At 50.0% G+C, this 18,990-nt stretch overlaps 1 long non-coding RNA gene across 1 annotated transcript; it reads left to right on the plus strand.

Annotated features, from left to right (window-relative positions):
• The first annotated feature begins 450 nt into the window (after positions 1–450).
• Positions 451–5,734, plus strand: LOC115643908. The gene is made up of 3 exons (XR_003998395.1): positions 451–608; positions 4,232–4,235; positions 5,724–5,734. It is a non-coding gene; the product is annotated as an uncharacterized LOC115643908 (long non-coding RNA).
• The last annotated feature ends 13,256 nt before the right edge of the window (positions 5,735–18,990 follow it).

Consider the following 18,990-nt stretch of genomic DNA (forward strand, 5'->3'; position numbering starts at 1 on the left):
GGTCGGATGGAGCGGGGGTGGGAGGATTGGTTCTCTTTCCAGCTCTGGGAGGCCAGTGGGGAGCAGTGGTTTGAGTGGGGGTGGGGCGCTGGCTTCCCTCCCCAGCTCTGGGATGGGCCTGGAATGTTGCGGTTCCAGCGGGGGCAGGACCCTCCCTTCCTTCCCCAGCTCTGGGAGGGGCCTCGGGAATGGCGATTCCAGTGGGAGTGGGGCTGTGAAATTATGAGTGTACTATAAAATCTCAGTGAAAGGTGACAGGGCCAGAAAGAGTTAATTAACTCACCTCACCAACTGACCTGACCCATGGGTGAACATTACGGACTGGTTAGCAAGATATATAAATGAACAGAGCTTTGAAATGCAAGTCTGCATTGTCAGAGGTAGAAGGGTAGATGTTTGCTCAGGTCTTGTGATGTAAGCAAATGAGTCTTGTCTATTGCTATAGTTTTAATTCAAAGATTAAAAAAAGGAATATTAGCATTTATGATGATACTCGAGTAAAATAGTATTATTGTCTATATGTCTCTTAGAAGGTTGTGGTAACCCGTGTCTGAACTGCTTAATGGATAAATGACTTTGTATAATTGCCAGGATGTTTGGGAGAAGGAGTTAAGCCTATTGTTTTCTCAGGCCGAAAGGCTGCTGGAAATGTATAAGAACCCTGGGACACGATCCTTCTTCATCTCAAATCTGCTTTGGATTTCAAAAAGGGGAGCGACCTAGAATATGGAAATTGGACTGTAACCTATAGACAATTTCTAAAAGGACTCTTGGCATCTACAAGCTCACCTCTGCTATGCATCTGAAACTCAAGAATTAAATTCAAGTCTGTATGTATATTGATCTTTTAAACAACATCTTTTATTTTTTAATAAATTTTAGCTTAGTTAGTGAGAATTGGCTATGGCGTGTATTTTGAGTAAAATCTAAGTTATAATTGAACCTGGGTATGTGGCTGATCCTTTGGGATTGGAAAAACCTTTTCTTTTATACGATGAAGTCAGATTTTCAGGAATCATCATCATATCTGACAGGTGTGTCTGGACGGAGGCCTGAGGCTGGGCACTTTAAGGGAACTGCGTGGTTTAAACTTTTAAGTAACCAGTGAGGTACAACAGAAGCTGTTTTGTGCTGGTTGGTAAATCTAAGTATTGGAATAACCACCAGCGTTTGGGATTTGTCTGCCCTGTTTTGTAAGCAGTTCACCCTGATTGAGAGACTTCAGCTGGCTCCCACGGGCAGCACCGTCAAACAGCCGCTCCCCAGTCGCCTCACAGAGCCGGAGGGGGAAGGCAGTGCCCTGCCCCCACTGGAACGGCCGTTCCCCAGTCCCCTAGCAGAGCTGGGGAGGAAACCTAGCGCCCCGCCCCTAAAGGAACTGCCGACCTCAGTCCCCTCGCAGTGCCAGGGAGGGAAGGCAGCGCCCCACCCCCAGCCGCTACGGCCGCTGCCCAGTCCCCTGGCAGAGCTGGGGAGGGAAGGTAGTGCCCCGCCCCCGCAGGAACAGCGGCTGCCAAGTCTACTTGCAGAGCTGGGGAGGGAACCCAGCGCCCTGCCCACGCTGGAACAGCAGCTCCCCAGAGCCCTCGCAGAGCTGGGGAGGGAAACCAGCGCCCCATCCCTGCAGGAACAACCGCTTCCCAGTCCCCTCGGCGACCTAGGGAGGGGAGGTAGTGCGCCACCCCTGCAAGAACGGCAGCTCCCTTGTCCCCTGGCAGAGATGGGGAGGGAATGCAGCTCCCCGCCCCTGCTGAAACGGCTGCTCCCCAGTCCCCAGGCAGAGCTGGGAGGGGAACCCAGTGCCCCGCCCCTGCTGAAACGGCTGCTCCCCAGTCCCCTGGCAGAGCTGAAGAGGAAACCCAGAGCTCTGCCCCGTGGCATCAGTCACTCCCCAGTCCCCTCGTAGAGCAGGATGTAAAGGCAGCGCCCTACCCCAGCTGCAACGGCTGCTCCGCAGTCCCCTTGCAGAGCTAGGGAGGGAAGGCAGCGCCCTCCTACCCGCTGTAACAGCCGCTCCACACTTTTCTTGCATAGCCGGGGAGGGAAGGCAGTGCCTGGTCACTCCCCATTCCCGTCGCAGAGTCAGGGATGCAGTTAGGCGCCCTCCCCCCGCAGGAATAGCCGCTCCCCATTCCCGTCGCAGAGCTGAGGAGGGAAGGCAGCGCCCTGCCCCACTGGAACGGCCGCTCCCCAGACCCCTTGCAGACCTGGGGAAGGAAGGCAGTGCCCCGCCCCCGCAGGAATGGTCGTTCCCCAGTCCCCTGGCAGAGCTGGGGATGGATGGCAGCACCCCACCCCCGCTGGAATGCCCGGTCCCCAGTCCTCTCGCAGAGCTGTGAAGGGAACCCAGCGCCCCGCCCCCACACGAATGGCCGCTCCCAAGTCCCCTCGCAGAGCTAGGGAGGGAAGGCAGCCCCTAGCCTGTGATGATACGGTTCTGGGGGGACCCAACTGAGAGTGCCAATTCAGGACCATTTGCTCAAACAGGGCAGTTACAGCCCTAGGCTGGGGTTTTTCCACCTCTAAGGCAAACCAAACCAGCCAGACAAAAGTGACTTCAGTTTCACCCCACTGGCTAACCACAAGTCATACAAGCAATTTCCTTAGACACTCCAGTCTCACAGTATCATCACCGGCGCCACTCGTTCTGGAGATGAATGGTTATGAAAAACAACACCCCAGTAAAAGAAAAAGGTTCTCTCGATCCCAAAGGACCAAGCCCCAGAACCAGATCAATATACACATCAGATCTTACCCACAAATCACGCTGTTGCCAGTCCTTTAGAATCTAAAATCTAAAGGTTTATTCATAAAGGGAAAAAGATAGAGATGAGAGTTAGAATTGGTTAAAAGGAATCAATTACATACAGTATTGGCAAAGTTCTTAAATCAGGCTTGTAGCAGTGATGGAGTAAACTGCAGGTTCAAATCAAGTCTCTGGAGAACATCCCCCGCTGGGATGGGTCATCAGTCCCTTGTGTAGAGCTTCAGCTTTTAGCAAAGTCCCTCCAGAGGTAGGAAGCAGGATGGAAGACCAGATGGAGATGAGGCATCAGCCTTAATTAGGCACTTCCAGGTGTAAGAACACTTCTTTGTTCTTACTGTGGAAAATTACAGCAAAATGGAGTTTGGAGTCACATGTTCAAGTCCCTGCATACTTTGCTGAGTTACATGGCGTATCTGCCTCCTCTCAATGGGTCAATTGTGTAGCTGATGGTCCTTAATGAGCCATCAAGCAGGCTAAGCAGAGCTGACGCCAACTTGTCTGGGGTGTTTCCCAGAACTGCAGCACCAATTTGAAATACAGACAGTATACAGCCAGTACTTATAACTTCAACTACAAAATGATACAGACATACAGACAGCATAATCATAACCAGCAACCCAGAACCTGGTCTTAGGCACCTTATATGACCCCCTTTACATAGGATTTGGTGCCACTACAGGACCTTGGTTGCAAACCATGTTCTATATGTTCCCAGTTTATATCAATAACGTCACACCCCCAACGCAAAATTGATGCAGGAAGGGGTGATACAGACATCATTGACTGCATCCTAAGAGATCCCCATCCTGGGTTTTGTCTTATTACAGCTAACTGGGTTAGAAACCATATTGATGTATAACAGAAATGCTTTACCAAACTTATGTTCAGTAACATGATTGAATTTCTTTACAAACTTAAGGTAAAACTTAGTTTGAACAACAGTGGATTGGATCTGCTTTTGCTGCAGGATTTCTGTATGTCTCATATGATCTTACCAAGCGCTAAAGAAACTAGCTATTTTATCTATACAAGCTCTGGCAAATGTTTGGAACCCAATTAACATCAAATTAACATAGATATTAATGTTGTTCACAGTGTAGGGATCTTGGCATTTAGCCATAAAATCGTTTAGCTCTGAAACACCAGCAACCAAATCTGTCCTTAGATCCTGAAGCACAGACTGCTCACTCACAGAATTAGCATGGAGGCATTCCTGTCCCAACACGATTGTTTTCCCAACAAGCTGGCCACACACAGCCACGGGGTTATAGGGCTCCTCAACTTTCTTAACAGCTTCTACTCCATCTGAGATCTTTTCAAAGCTACCCACACTGGATCTTTCAAAGGGAGAGTCAGTGGATCCATTCACAACAGAAAATTTCTGGCTGTTAGGAACTGAAACTTCCTTGATTAAATCACTTTCACACCCTTCAGTTGCAGTAAACTGCTTGCACAAGTTACCAGGAGTGTTCCTTTCCCTAGGAGCTTCTTTAAGCAGCAATTCACCCCTCTCAGAACTTCTGCCCTTACCCTCTTCACCTAGGGCTTGCTCTAAAGGAACACTTTCCTGAGCCCCCACAGACTCTTTCTGGGTCTCACTTACATCCAGAATCACCTCTGGCCCATCAGGCAGATTCCTACACAATCCCCTTCCAGGCAAACCTATAGACTTTTTAACTAACAGGCTAGAAGCCTTCTCCTTCCCTTGGCCATGAACAGGTTCAGGAATCTTTTCCTTCTTGCTACAAGTTGTCAAACTGTCAGTAGGTAACACAATTAAATCACCTTTTTGCTGTCCTTGTGCCCTGGCTAGGGTATCACCCTGATTAGACATAGCTGCTACACCCTTTTCCAAGCACACATTAGCAACTGGCGAACTACAAGCACCAGAATTGTCTGGTCTCTGGGATTTTGCTAAGACACTAACTGGATGCACCCTAGTTAAAGTGCCATTTTCCTCAGCAGACACAAACTTAGGACCATTCACTTCCTGGGCTTTAGCTGTATTTACAACCAACTCTGAGACAACTGAATCACCCTCAATCATCACAGGCTTGTTTCAGGCACAGAGGGTGCCCGAGGTAAGCAACAGTGGTTTGTTGCCCAGAGTGTGAAGCGCCAATGAACACACATCAGGGTGGAGAAGCAAGCAAAGTTTATTTGAGATCTCAAAGCGGTGCAAGGAGACGAACGTCTCAAATCATGCACACCTACACAAGCGGCTTCTCCCTTTTTATAAGTTTTTTTTCTCTTTCTTCCCCTCCCTCCTCCTCCTTCCTCCCCCTGTAGCAGTTACGTAAGCGCAGGTGCATTAAGTAATCTTGGCCGCGGCAGCTCGTTAGTAAGTTTTCCTTCTGAGAGTTATCTTGTCCTTCTGCTAAAGGTGCACTGGCCTTATCACCACTGCTTTAGACCGGTTTTAGCTGTGCTGCAACTGATAATTTACTGTTACACATTTAATTTCACAGCTGCTAGCTTTCTAGATCAAGTAGAGTTCAACATGGAGGAGCTATGATTTCCTGAGGCCTAGATTTATGTCTAGTGACACCAACAACTCCCTCCTTTGAGAATACTCAACAAACTTTTGGCTGAGGTTTCTCATTCTTTGAGGACAAAAAGCGATTAAGCTCTAGGGAGCTGGAGTGCTTTACAACAAGCAAGCAAGAGGAGAGTAATGATACACAACACCGCACCAGTGAGCAGGAGGCGAACAATGCCTTCCCCTAGTCCCCCCAGGTTGGGTAACCAGTCCAAGAGGGAATCAGAAATAGTGGATTCCCCTTTTTAGGCCTTCCACTGTTCAAAGGCCTGTTTGGCTGACATGATGTGCTTGTTAATATCCTGTGCATTTTCTGGGACATAAGTACAGCATTCATCCCCTATAAGGGCGCACGCCCCGCCCTGGGAAGCCACACTTCCACCCAGAAAGTGTCTGCATATGTCTTCATGATCACAGATCAGATGGTATTTCTGATGCATCTGTAAGGGCAGTGGGCCAAGTCTGGTACTCAAGATCACTCTGAATGGCCATCCGCTGGTCATTCAAGAAATCCCGAATTCCTAAACATACTAGATCCCACTGCAATGCATTCCCAGCCTCAGTGATATTCAAGACCATCTTTCCTTGGTGTAGTACTATAATACACCTGTTATTTAACTATTCTCAGGTACTTTCAAAAGGCATCGACATTAATAGCATAGGAGGGGGGGTTACATTATTAGTCACTCTCCAGGACACAGGGCACAGCCTGTAAAATAAACCCCAAGCTCCAATCAATACCACATTCCCAAGCATGGGTCCCACAAATGTCTTCCCGCCAGTGTATAATTCTTTGTTTCTTCACCAGGGTCAGTTCTTAATGTCCTTTCTAGTCAGGAATTCCTGGACTTTGGCAATTACTGAGTGTTCCTTCTTCTTCCCCGAAACGGTCGTGGTTCAGCATCCTACAGGGGAGAGGTTACCAGCACATCACCCTGTAATGATTTTACTTTTTCTAGAAAAATTCAAAGTCACAGTAGATCTGTCAGTGGACAAGGGAGATGTTACTAGCACTTCACCATGTACTTTTTCCCTGCTGTCCAAAAGGCACAATGGTGCTAGAAGGAGAAATAGGCTATTCATCAGTAGGAGAATTCTCCCAATGTGGAGGGGTCTTTTTGCAGTGAGAATCATGGGTACAGGCAGTCAGTTTTTGGCACTTCACAGCGGTGTTGGTAGTTAGCAGGACTTAATAAGGGCCTTTCCAGTGTGGAGCCAGAGCAATCTTTCGTTGGTGGACCTTTACATCAATCCAGTTTCCTTGTTCCAAGGAATAGCAGGGCTGCTAGGGTCTTTGGGTAGCACTTCTTTACCTGTGAGAAAAGAAACCTAACGCATTTCATTAATGCCTGGCAGTGTTTTTCAGATCTCATAGCTGTGTGGGCAAATTCAAGCCCTCCTTTTTCTGGTTGTTAGCCAAGTCTTAACTGTAAGCAGTGTCCTTGAATGGAGTCAGTGTCTTATCTATAGCTTGAGCTTGCTAGCTAATTCTTTTTTCCATTAACTCATTCTGTTCTTTGTCCTTTTTCCCTTCTTGGCTTCTTTTAACCTGCAAAGGAAACTTCCACTTTTCACTTATACACCTTTTTCCCAACAATGAACACACAAACATTGCCATTATACAGTACATTAGTCTTATTATTCAATATATGCCACACACACCCTTTTACTAAAATAACCTTATTACAGAGCTTTGGAGCAACAAGCCAGGACAAGCACACCCACTTTGAGGAGTTCATTCAATTCAACCTCTAGTCCAATAGCTTCCCGCCATCCCCAGCCCTCTGGCTAGAAATCTGAGGTAGCCAGAAAGATCCCATGTACAATATGGGGAGTGGGTTAACTTTTCATATCTTTGCTTCCAAAGACTGTTGGTATGCAAATTTTAACAACAATTTTTGCAATTAACAATTTGGCCAATGAAGTTTCTTTTTCTTACTTAAGGAAATGCATTAGACTTTAGTATATCACATTCTCCTGATTTATCCAAACTTTGTATTTCAAGTTGAACAAGACAAGTATCTGCATTTTAATTTAACCTTTTTGTTTGATTTTAAACTAGACTATTTTATAAAAATATTAAACACAACAATTCTGGCCACAAGACAAACACCACAAGACAGAACATAGAACACAAAACATAATTCCTATTGTGCCAGTAAATGCATGGTACGTTAAATGCTGTTCAGCTGGCATCAGTTTTCTCTGGTTATCTGAAAGACAAAAAAAACCCAGAGGTCTACCCACCTCTTCTGGGCAGACAATCATCGCTTGAAATATACAAATACCCTTGTTGACTTCAGGCAAAACAGAGGAATTACCCCATATTTTCTTGTATTTGTTTCATAGGCAGCCCAGGTTTTCAATTACATAACACTGCATACATTCTTCAGCTAATTTAACTAAATTGTTCATAGCCAAACCAAATGATTGCAATCCAATAATTTCTTTGCCTAAATTTATTTACAAACATTTCACAGACACCAAGAACTTTCTTCTTTAGCATTTTTACAAAATTCAACTGCTGTTCCCTCCAGCAATTACAGAGTTCACTTCTCACTCTCCCTTAAATCACTTGCTTGTCTCCCAACAGCCACTTTTATCAACTTAACTCACCATTCCAAGTAAGTCCTGGGTATTTGAAATCCCCATGCTTACACTTACTGACTCCTTCCTTCACTACACCCTTAAAGTTTTCCAATCTGTTTTCCAGTCTCTCTGTCTGTTGCCTGCCAGCCTGGGCCGATCCTGCTTTTCTTGCTGAACCGTCCCTTCCATAGGCACCAACTTGTTCCACTAACAGTTTATCTAGAAGGGTGGGCTTCTCAACTAGCTCCCACCCCTCCTGGTCTCTTCCCTTAAACATTCTTACTCAAAAGACTACCCGAGTCCTCCCTCGTGAGGCTTGTCACCTGGACAAAAACACATGGCCCATTGGGCAAAGGCCATTTACTTAACATATAATCCAAACCCCTTTAGAGTGTTTACCCAGAGACCCATCCATCTGTCTGCTGACACTTAAACAGAAAAGAGAATTACACAGAGAGCAGAAGGAATTACAGTCTAAGCCAGGCTTTCCCACTTCTATACACTGACCGCTACAGGGGATGGGACAGAAGGATCTCAATTCGACCTCAGAGCTTCCTCACACACATGGCTTCCACTCCGAGGAATTACGAACGAGAGGTTCAGTTCCGTCCACACTCCTAAAGCCCAAATGAACAGAGCAGAAAAACAACAGTAACCGGTTAAACAGAACAGAACCAGAACCAGATAGCGTTTCCTTATCCTATTAGGGCTCATTTTTACTCATGCAGTTCTCAACATATAACACCAACAGTACCAAGCAAAGCAAACATAAAATAACAAGGGTAAAACAAATAGATGGTGTAAATTCTGCAGGGCTCCCCCATTTTTAATTGCTCACCAAACTGTGACAAATTTCTGTTACTAATCTATCCCTCGTGTCAGGTGATACATATAACTGAATTTTAAAGTTTCATTAATAAAATAATAAAACAACAATGGAGAGTGTTGGGAATGCTCCCGCATCACTCAGGAAAACATTAATGCCCCAAGCCCTAAGCCCCTTTCATACTCACACGCATACGTCCAGACTGGCCACTTCTATGTATAATGTTCAGAGAAGGGGTAGAGGTGGACGGGAGATTATTCTGTATATAGTTTGTCCAGAATTTCCAACATGCTTTCGCTCTTGGGAGGGCTGTTCTTTTACACCCTGGAATCTCCTGCGGCGTCTCTTTCAGAGATTCCAGTCCAGGTCAGCTGCCTGTGGCTTCTTTGGTGTCACCAAGCCACACCGGCTCCGGGGTCACAAAGGCACACTGTTGGATCTTACTGGACAGTTAAGCTTTGCAAATGTAATCTCAGTTCTGTAACTTATATTGCCTTTGGTTCACCTCTGTCAATTTTCATTTTTCCACAGCCAGCTGGGGCCGAAAGCAGTTTTTCTTTGTACTTAGCATAGTCTGCGTTGATTCTTGACCTTGAACGCAGAGCAACTTTTTTTTTATCCCTGGGGCAAGCTGAATTTCAAATTAACCGGTTCGTTTCCTCAATAGACAAATTTGCTCATGCTGTGTTAGGGCTTTTTGGTGATTAAACGCTCCTCTTAGATGTATGATCTTATCTAGATTGAAGTACCTTCTACTGGGCATTGTTTAGATGGATTTTCACGCGTGTAAATACTCCAATTCTCTAAATACCTGCAGGTTGATGAACCATAATGTACGTACATGTAATATGCTGGGGTACCATTAGGGAGTGAGGTGGAATGTTTAGACTGACCCCCATCCATTTTCCACTTACACACACAGGGAGGGTGCCCTGTCCGCGCGAGCGGCTCATAAACTAAGGATTTTTCCCTACAGAGTACTCACACAGGAGAGGCTAACGAGGATGTCCACGATCCTCCTACACCTCCCTTCAACAAAGAGCGTCGTCTAGTCTCTGGGAGACGGCGCCGCTTACTCTGATTGCATCCAGTGAGATGATCAGACTGTCAGTAGCCCACACGGAAAGGAAAGGGGGAGGGAAGATGGGTACACACACTCCTAGACCCAGGTAGCTTCCTCACCGGACGATGCCAGGCCGAGTCAGCCCACCATGGGTCGGACCTCCTAAAGATCCACTAGTTACTGGGCTTGCGTCAGAGTAGTCCTGGTCATGAGCTTTTGCTTCACAGGGTACTCTGGGCATCTTCCGGTAACAGTCACTCACACTGGCCCCCAGTACCATTTTGCATCTGATCTTGCTTTTTAGCTACAACAGGGAGAGAGTGCACTAGGACATAGGGTCTCCCTTTTCTAGACAGGTCCCTCCTTTGTACCTGCACTATCCCTAACCTGCTTTTGAATCCTTGCACTCCGCCAGACAGGGGGAAGAACAGGAGCTACGGTGGGGGATTTTTTTACAAGAGCTCTCCATACAAACAGTTTCAGAAGCTACCCGTTCGCTGACAAAACAGGAGTAATTGGAGGATCGTGTTATAATTAAGTGATCCTTCCGGTGGCTACCTTTTCTGGTCCTCTAGTTGATATTGAGGCCAGTCTACTATACAGAACTTTTTCAGTTTATGCTTAGTCATCGGATCCAAACCAAACACCTTCCAATTCACTAGATTGCATTCTAGGAGTGTGCACCATGCCCTCCCCACTTTACTCTGTCTCTGCCCCATGCCACAGGAAGACACTGGGCGTCCGCAGGTCCTAAGAGACAAAGTCCAGGCAACTGGACTGTTCCTACCTTATCCAAGGGAACGGTTCCTCACCATTGCCCTCAACTGCTTCTCTACTACTCGAGTGTGTTGCACCGTTGCGCCCTCTGAGGTCGGTCAAACTGCGTCTCCAGCCAGGCCCTAGGTGAAGTCACCAGTGAGCACTGGGCGTCAGTTGTCGCCGCGATCCGTTGACTACCAGGGGGGATCCGGGCAAGGCTAATTTTAGCCTCGAGCCCACTCAGGGATGCCAAAACTGTTGCAGGCACAAAGGGTGCCTGAGGCGAGCAACAGTGGTTCGTTGCCCAGAGTGCGAAGCGCCAATGAACACACACCAGGGTGGAGAAGCAAGCAAAGTTTATTTGAGATCTCAAAGCGGTGCAAGGAGACCAGCGCCTCAAATCATGCACACCGACACAAGCAGCTTTTCCCTTTTTATAAGTTTTTTTTCTCTTTCTTCCCTCTCGCCTCCTCCTCCTCCTTCCTCCCCCTGTAGCAGTAACGTAAGCGCAGGTGCATTAAGTAATCGTGGCCGCGGCAGCTCGTTAGTAAGTTTTCCTTCTGCAAGTTATCTTGTCCATCTGCTAAAGGTGCACAGGCCTCATCACCACTGCTTTAGACCGGTTTTATCTGTGCTGCAACTGATAACTTACTGTTACGCATTTAATTTCAAATCTGCTAGCTTTTTAGATCAAGCAGAGTTCAACATGAAGGAGCTTTGGTTCACTGCGGCTAGATTTATGCCTAATGACACCAACACTGGGGAGCGGCCATTCCTGCGGGGGCGGGGTGCTGTGTACTTTCCCAGCTCTGCCAGGAGACTGGGGAGCAGCCGTTACTGCGGGGGCGGGGTGCTGCCTTCCCTCCCCAGTTCTGTGAGGGGAATGGGAAAAGGCCGTTCCTGCGGCGACGGGGCGCTGCCTTCATTCCCAGCTCTGCGAGGGGCCTGGGGAGCGGCCGTTCCTGCGGGGGCGGGGTGCTGGGTCCGCTCCCCAACTTAGTGAGGGGTCTGGGGAGAGGCCATTGCAGCGGGGATGGGGCACTGCCTTCCCTCCCCAGCTCTGCGAAGGGAATGGGGAGTGGTCGTTCCTGCAGGGGCGGGGAGCTGACTTTCCTCCCCAGCTCTGGGAGGAGACTTTGGAGTGGCTGTTCCTGAGGGGGTGGGGCGCTGTGTTCCCTGCCCAGCTCAGCCAGGAGACTGGGGAGTGGCCGTTCCAGCGGGGCTGGGGCGCTATCTTCCCTCCTCAGCTCTGCAAGGGGACTGGGGAATTGCTGTTCCAGTGGGGGCGGGGCACTGCCTTCACTCCCCAGCTCAGTGAGGGGACTGGACAGTGGCAGTCCAAGCGGAGGCGAGGCGCTGGTTTCCATCACCGGCTCTGCGAGGGGACTGGGGAGTGGCCGTTCCTGTGGGGGCGGGGAGCTGCCTTCCTACCCCAGATCTGCGAGGGGACTGGGCAGTTATCGTTTTTGTGGGGGCTTTGCGCTGGATTCCCTCCCCAGCTCTGGCAGGAGACTGGGGAATGGCCGTTCCAGCAGAGGCAGGGCTCTGCCTTCCCTCCCGAGCTCTGCCAGTGCACTGGGGAGTGGACGTTCCTGCGGGGGCGGGGCGCTGGGTTCCCTCTCCAGCTCTGCCAGTGGACTGGGAAGCGGCCGTTCCAGTGCAGGCAGGGCGCGGGGTTCCTCTCCCAGCTCTGTGAGGGGACTGGGCAGCAGCCATTCCACCGGGGGTGGGGCGCTGGGTTCCCTCCTCATCTCTGCGAGGGGAATGGGGAGCGGCCGTTACAGCGGGGGAAGGGCACTGCCTTCTTTCCCCAGCTCTACCAGGGGACTGGGCACTGGCAGTCCAAGCGGGGGTGGGGCACTGGTTTCCATCTCTGGCTCTGTGAGGGGACTGGGGAGTGGCCGTTCCTGCCTGGGTGGGGCGCTGCCTTCCCTCCCCAGCTCTGTGAGGGGCCTGAGGAGAGGGTGTTCCTGAAAGGGCGAGGAGGTGCCTTCCTTCCTCAGCTCTTTGAGGGGACTGGGGAGCTGCAGGGGCGGGGTGCTGGGAGCGAGGTTCTGTGTTCCCTCCCCAGATCTGTGAGGGGACTGGGGAGCGGCCGTTCCTGCGGAGCTGGGCACTGGGTTCCATCACTGGCTCTGCGAGGGGACTGGGAAGCGGCCGTTCCTGGACGGGGGGGTTGCTGTGTTTCCTCCCCAGCTCTGCGATGGGAGTGGGGAGTGGCTGTTCCTGTGGGGGCGGGGCGCTGTCTTCCCTCCCCAGTTCTGTGAGGGGACTGGGGAGTGGCCATTCATGCGAGGGCGGGGCACTGGGTTCCCTTCCCACTCTGCAAGGGGAATGATGTGCGGCCGTTCCTGCGGGTCCGGGCTGCTGCCTTCCCTCCCCAGCTCTGCAATGGGACTGGGGACGGCCGTTACAGCGGGGAAAGGGCACTGCCTTCTTTCCCCAGCTCTGCCAGGGGACTTGGCACTGGCAGTCCAAGTGGGGGCGGGGTGCTGGGTTCCCTTCCCAGCTCTGCGAGGGGACTGTGGGGCCATCATTCCAGCACGGATGGGGCGCTGTGTTCCCTCCCCAGCTCTGGCAAGAGACTGGGGAGCCGCCGTTCCTGCAGGAGCTGGGCACTTTTTTCCCTTCCCAGCTCTGCGAGGGGACTGGGGAGCGGCTGTTCCAGTGGGGACCGTCCCCTGCCTTCCCTCCCCAGCTCTGGGAGGATAATGGGGAGTGGCCATTCCTGGGGGGGTGGGGCGCTGTGTTCCCTCCCCAGCTCTGCGAGGGCACTGGGGAGCGGCCATTCCTGCAAGGGCAGGGAGCTGTGTTCCCCTCCAAGCTCTGCGATGGGACTTGAGAGTGGCCATTCCAGCTGGGGTAAGGCTCTGCCTTCCCTCCCCAGCTCAACAAGGGGACTGGGCAGGAGACAATTCAAACGGGGGCGGGACACTGCCTTCCTTCCCCAGCTCTGCGAAGGGACTGGAGAGCGGCCATTCCTGCAGGGACAGGGCTCTGCCTTCCCTCCCCAGCTCAACAAGGGGAGTGGGCAGTGACAATTCAAATGGGGGCGGGACACTGCCTTCCCTCCCCAGCTCTGCGAAGGGACTGGAGAGCGGCCGTTCCTGCAGGGACAGGGCACTGCCTTCCCTCCCCAGCTCAGCCAGGGGACTGGGCAGTGACAATTCAAATGGGGGCGGGACACTGATTTCCCTCCCCAGCTGTACCAGGAGACTGGAGAGCGGCCGTTCCTGCGGGGGCTGGGCGCTGGGTTCCGTTCCCAGCTCTGCGAGAGGACTACGAAGCGGCCATTCCAGCGGGGGCAGGGCCTGCCTTCCCTCCCAGCTCTGTCAGGAGACTGGGGAGTGGCCGTTCCAGCGGGGGCAAGGTGCTGCCTTCCCTCCCCAGGTTTGACGGTGCTGCCCGTGGGAGCCAGCTGAGGTCACTCAATCAGGGTGAACTGCATACAAAACAGGGCAGACAAATCCCAAACACTGGTGGTTATTCCAATACTTAGATTTACCAAGGCAGCACAAAACAGCTTCTATAGTACCTCAATGATTACTTAGAATTTCAAAGCATGCAGTTTCCTTCAAGTGCCTAACCTCAGGCATCCTTAAATAAACCTCTGTCATGGTATAAATCCCCACTCTGAACCTTAGCGTCCAAAAGATGGGGTACCAGCATGAATTCCTCTAAGCTCAATTACCAGCTTAGAACCTGTAGCGCTGCCACCAACCAGGATTTCCAGTGCCTGGTACACTCTGGTCCCCCCAAAACCTTGCCCAGGGACCCCCAAGACCCAGACCCTCTGGATCTTAACACAAGGAAAGTAAAACCTTTCCCACACCGTTGCCTCTCCCAGGCTTCCCCTCCCTGGGTTACCATGGAAGATCACTGTGATTCAAACTCCTTGAATCTTAAAATAGAGAGGAAAATTCACCTTGCCCCCTCCTTCTCTCTCCCCCTCCCAGACTCTCCCTGAGAGAGAAAGTAATCTTAACACAGAGAGAAATTAACCTCTTTTCCCCCCTTCCCTCCTTTCCCAACCCAATTCCCTGGTGAAGCCAGACTCCGCCCACTGCGGTCTCACACCAGAATAAAAAAAAACAAACAAACAATCAGGTTCTTAAACAATAAACTTTTAATTAAAGAGAGATAAACAGTAAAAATTATCTTTGTAAATTTAAAATGGAATAGGTACAGGGTCTTTCAGCTATAGACATTGGGAATACCCTCCCAGCCTAAGTATACAAGTACAAATTAAAATCCTTTCAGCAAAATACAAATTTGAACTCCTTCCAGCCAAATACACATTTGAACTTCTCCCAGCCAAATACACATTTGTAAATAAAGAAAACAACCATAAGCCTAACTCGCTTTATCACCTAGTACTTACTATTCTGGACATATAAGAGACTGTATCAGGAATATTGGAGAGAAACCTGGTTGAACGTCTGGTCACTCTCAGAACCCAGGGAGAACAACAACCAACAACTAACAGCACACACAAAAACTTCCCTCCCTCAGGATTTGAAAGTATCCTGTCCCCTGATTGGTCCTCTGATCAGATGACAGCCAGGCTCACTGATCTTCTTAACTCTTTCCAGGCAAAAGAGATATGAAGTACTTCTGTTCTATTAACTCTTACTTACCTGTTTATGACAACCTCTCACTTCCATGCCAAGCCTCAGTTCTGACATAATTGGTGAGCTCATCACCTCCTCCCAGACCACTGGAGACGATGGGGTTGGCATTAGTCACTGCTCTGCTTGCACCTTTACTTAAGGTGGCGCTGTTGTGGCTCGGTTCAGCCTGGTTGCTCAGGGTAATGGAGTTGGCATTTACTGTGGCTCTCGGAGTTGCTGTTTTTGGGCTTCCCTTTAGGGTCGGGCAATCTGGTCTTATGTGGCCAAGCATACCACAGTGATAGCATTTAACTGGTTTATTTTCGGGGTGAAAGTTCCTACCCTGTGGGCCCCCATGAGCCACCTTATAAGAGTCGGAGCTAAGTTTACTTTTAAATCCTTCCCTCCTCTTGAACTGGGGAGAATGTTGGCTAATTTTCCCCTGGGGTTTATACCCTTCTTGAGCCCTGTTTTGGGTATGGGCATCCACAATCTCTGCAGCCCGTAGGACTGACTCAGGGTCCCTATCACACACAGCTGCTGTCACATGGTCAGGCACAATGTTTAAGAACTGTTCCAAAGTTATTGAATTCAGCAGCTTTTCAAAACTCCCATGTGCCTTTGCTCCCATAACCCACTTTTTAACAAAACCCATCAGCTTATGAGCACATTCTACAAAAGTACAATCATTAGACATCTTAAACTTTCTAAACTTAACTCTGTAAGAATCAGGAGTAACCTTGAACCGCCTTAACACAGAATCTTTAAACCGCCCATAATCCAAGGCTTCTTGTTCCCCCAATTCATTAAAGACCTCCCTGGCTTTTCCAGTCATTCTGGTCAGCAGGACAGGCATTCACTGATCATCGGGGATCTGGTACAGATGGCAGAGGCCTTCAAAGGTAGACAAAAACTCCTCTATATCTTCAATATCATTGTAGATGGGACACATTCTTTCCCAGGTCTTCTCATGGTGGTGGGTAAGTGGCGTACCAGGTGGCGATGATTTTCTCCGCTCCTCTATTACTTGAAGCTGAAGTTTGGCCTTTTCCTGTTCCATATTTTGAGCTCTCTCCTCCGAAGCCAGTAATTCCAGACGCCCCTTCCGAGCTGTTTCTTCTCTCTCATCAGCCTCTTTCTTTCTCTCAGCAGCTTCTCTTTCTAATTCAGCTATTTTTTTTCCTTTCCAGCAATCGAAGATCTGCTAGTTTCTGTTTATGCTCCAGTTGCAGTTTATCTGCTGCCTTTTTTATTCAAATTGCTTCTGCAGTTTCTGTAGTATCAGGTAAGGGCTGTGCTCCTGCTTCCTGATCACTGGCCATTAACAGATCTCTCAGTTCTTGATTTGTAGTGTCTTTCTAAAGCTTATCCCCTTTTCTGAACACAAATCCTCCAGGGCTCTTTTGTCAACACCCTCATATGCTCTTTGCTCACCCATTGCAACTGCTCTTTAACCAACCAATCTCTCAATACCAAAATTCCAACTTCGATAGCGTAGGGTTCTGACCCAAAGCTTAATTGACCTGGTTCTATGGATACTAGCACGACTACGCCACTGTGACGGTGCTGCCCGTGGGAGCCAGCTGATGCCACTCAATCAGGGTGAACTGCAAACAAAACGGGGCAGACAAACCCCAAACGCTGGTGGTTATTCCAATACTTAGATTTACCAAGCCAGCCCAAAACAGCTTCTATAGTACCTCACTGGTTACTTAGAAGTTCAAACCATGCAGTTTCCTTAAAGTGCCCAGCCTCAGGCCTCCATCCAGACACACCTGTCAGATATGATGATGATTCCTGAAAATCTTACTTCATCATATAAAAGAAAAGGTTCTTCCAATCCCAAAGGATCAGCCACAAACCCAGGTTCAATTATAACTTAGATCTTACCCACAATACACGCTATAGCCAATTCTTGTTAACTAAGCTAAAATGTATTAGAAAAGAAAAGAGAGAGAGTGTTGGTTAAAAGATTAATACACATACAGACTTGAATTCAATTTTTGAAGTTCAGATACATAGTAGAGGTGAGCTTGTAGTAGCCAAAAGTCCTTTTAGAAATAGTCCATAGATTATAGTCCAGTGTCCATACTCAGGGTGGCTCCAGTCAATGACTGGGGATCTCATTCCTTGTGGCTTAAGTTTTCCCCTTCTTGAAACCCAAAGCAGATTTGAGATGAAGAAGGATCGTGTCCCAGGCTTCTTATACATTTCTAGCAGCCTTTCGGCCTTAGAAAACAATAGGCTTAATTCCTTCTCCCAAACATCCTGGCAATTAGAACAGAGTAATTTATCCATTAAACAGTTCAGATACAGGTTACCATAACCTTCAAAGAGACACATAGATAATAATACTATTTCACTCAAGTATCATCTTAAATGCTAATATTCCTTTTTTGATCTTTGAATTAATACTATAGCAATAGATAAGACTTATTTGCTTACATCACAAGACCTGAGCAAACATCTCCCCTTCTACCTCCAACAATGGAGACTTGCATTTCAAAGCTCTGTTCATTTACATATCTTGCTACCCAGTTCTTAAGGTTCACCCATGGGTCAGGTTAGTCGGTGAGGTGAGATAATTAACTCTTTCTGGCCCTGTCACCTTTCAATGAGATATTATATTATACTCATAACATCACACCAGGTCTGCGAGGGGACTGGAAAGCGGCCGTTCCAGCAGGGGCGGGGCGCTGCATTCCCTCTCCAGGTCTGCGAGGGGACTGGGGAGCGGCAGTCCTGCAGGGGTGGGGCGCTGTCTTCCCTCCCTACCTCTGCGAGGGGATTCTGGGGCCACCATTACAGTGGGGGAGGGGCGTTACTTTCCCTCCCCAGCTCTGTGAGGGGACTGAGGAGTGGCCGTTCCAGCAAGGGCAGGGCACTGAATTCCCTCCCTAGGTCTGCGAGGGGATTGGGGAGCGGCAGTCTTGTGGGGGTGGGGCGCTGCGTTCCCTCCCCAGCTCTGCCAGGAGACTGGGGAGAGGCCGATCCTGCGGGGGTGTGGCGCTGCCTTCCATCCCCAGCTGTGCGAGGGGACTGGGGAGCGGCAGTGCCAGTTGGGGCGGAGTGCTGCCTTCCCTCCCCAGCTATGCGACAGGAATGGGGAGCGGCCGTTCCTGCGGGGGTGGGGCACTGCCTTCCCTCTCCAGCTCTGCCAGGGGATTGGGGAGCGGCCGTTCCTCCTGGTGCGGAGTGCTTCCTTCCCTCGCCAGCTCTGCCAGAGGATTGGGGAGCGGCCGTTCCTGTGGGGGCGTGGTGCTGGGTTCCCCTCCCAGCTCTGTGAGGGAACTGGGCACCTGTCGTTCCTTCGGGTGTGGGGCGCTGGGTTCCTTCCCCAGCTCTGCGAAGGGACAGGGAAGCGGCCATATCTGCGGGGGTGGGGCTCTGTTTCCCTCCCCAGGTCTGGGAGGGGACTGGGGAGCGGACGTTCAAGTGGGGATGGGGCGTTAAGTTCCCTCCCTGTCTCTGCGAGGGGATTGGGGAGCTGCCGTTCCAGTGTGGTTGGGGCGCTGCCTTCCCTCTCCAAATCTGCGAGGATACTGGACTGTGGCCATTCTTGCGGGGGCGGGGTGCTTCCTTCCCTCCCCAGCTCTGCGAGGGGACTGGGGAGCGGACGTTCAAGTGGGGGTGGAGCGTTAGGTTCCCTCCCTGTCTCTGCGAGAGGATTGGGGAGCTGCCGTTCCAGTGTGGTTGGGGCGCTGCCTTCCCTCTCCAAATCTGCGAGGATACTGGACTGTGGCCGTTCTTGCGGAGGCGGGGTGCTTCCTTCCCTCCCCAGCTCTGCGAGGGGACTAGGGAGCGGTCGTTCCTCGGCTGGCAGGGCGCTGATTTTAC

This window comes from Gopherus evgoodei, unplaced genomic scaffold (genome assembly GCF_007399415.2).
Source record: "Gopherus evgoodei ecotype Sinaloan lineage unplaced genomic scaffold, rGopEvg1_v1.p scaffold_77_arrow_ctg1, whole genome shotgun sequence".
NCBI lineage: Eukaryota > Metazoa > Chordata > Testudines > Testudinidae > Gopherus > Gopherus evgoodei.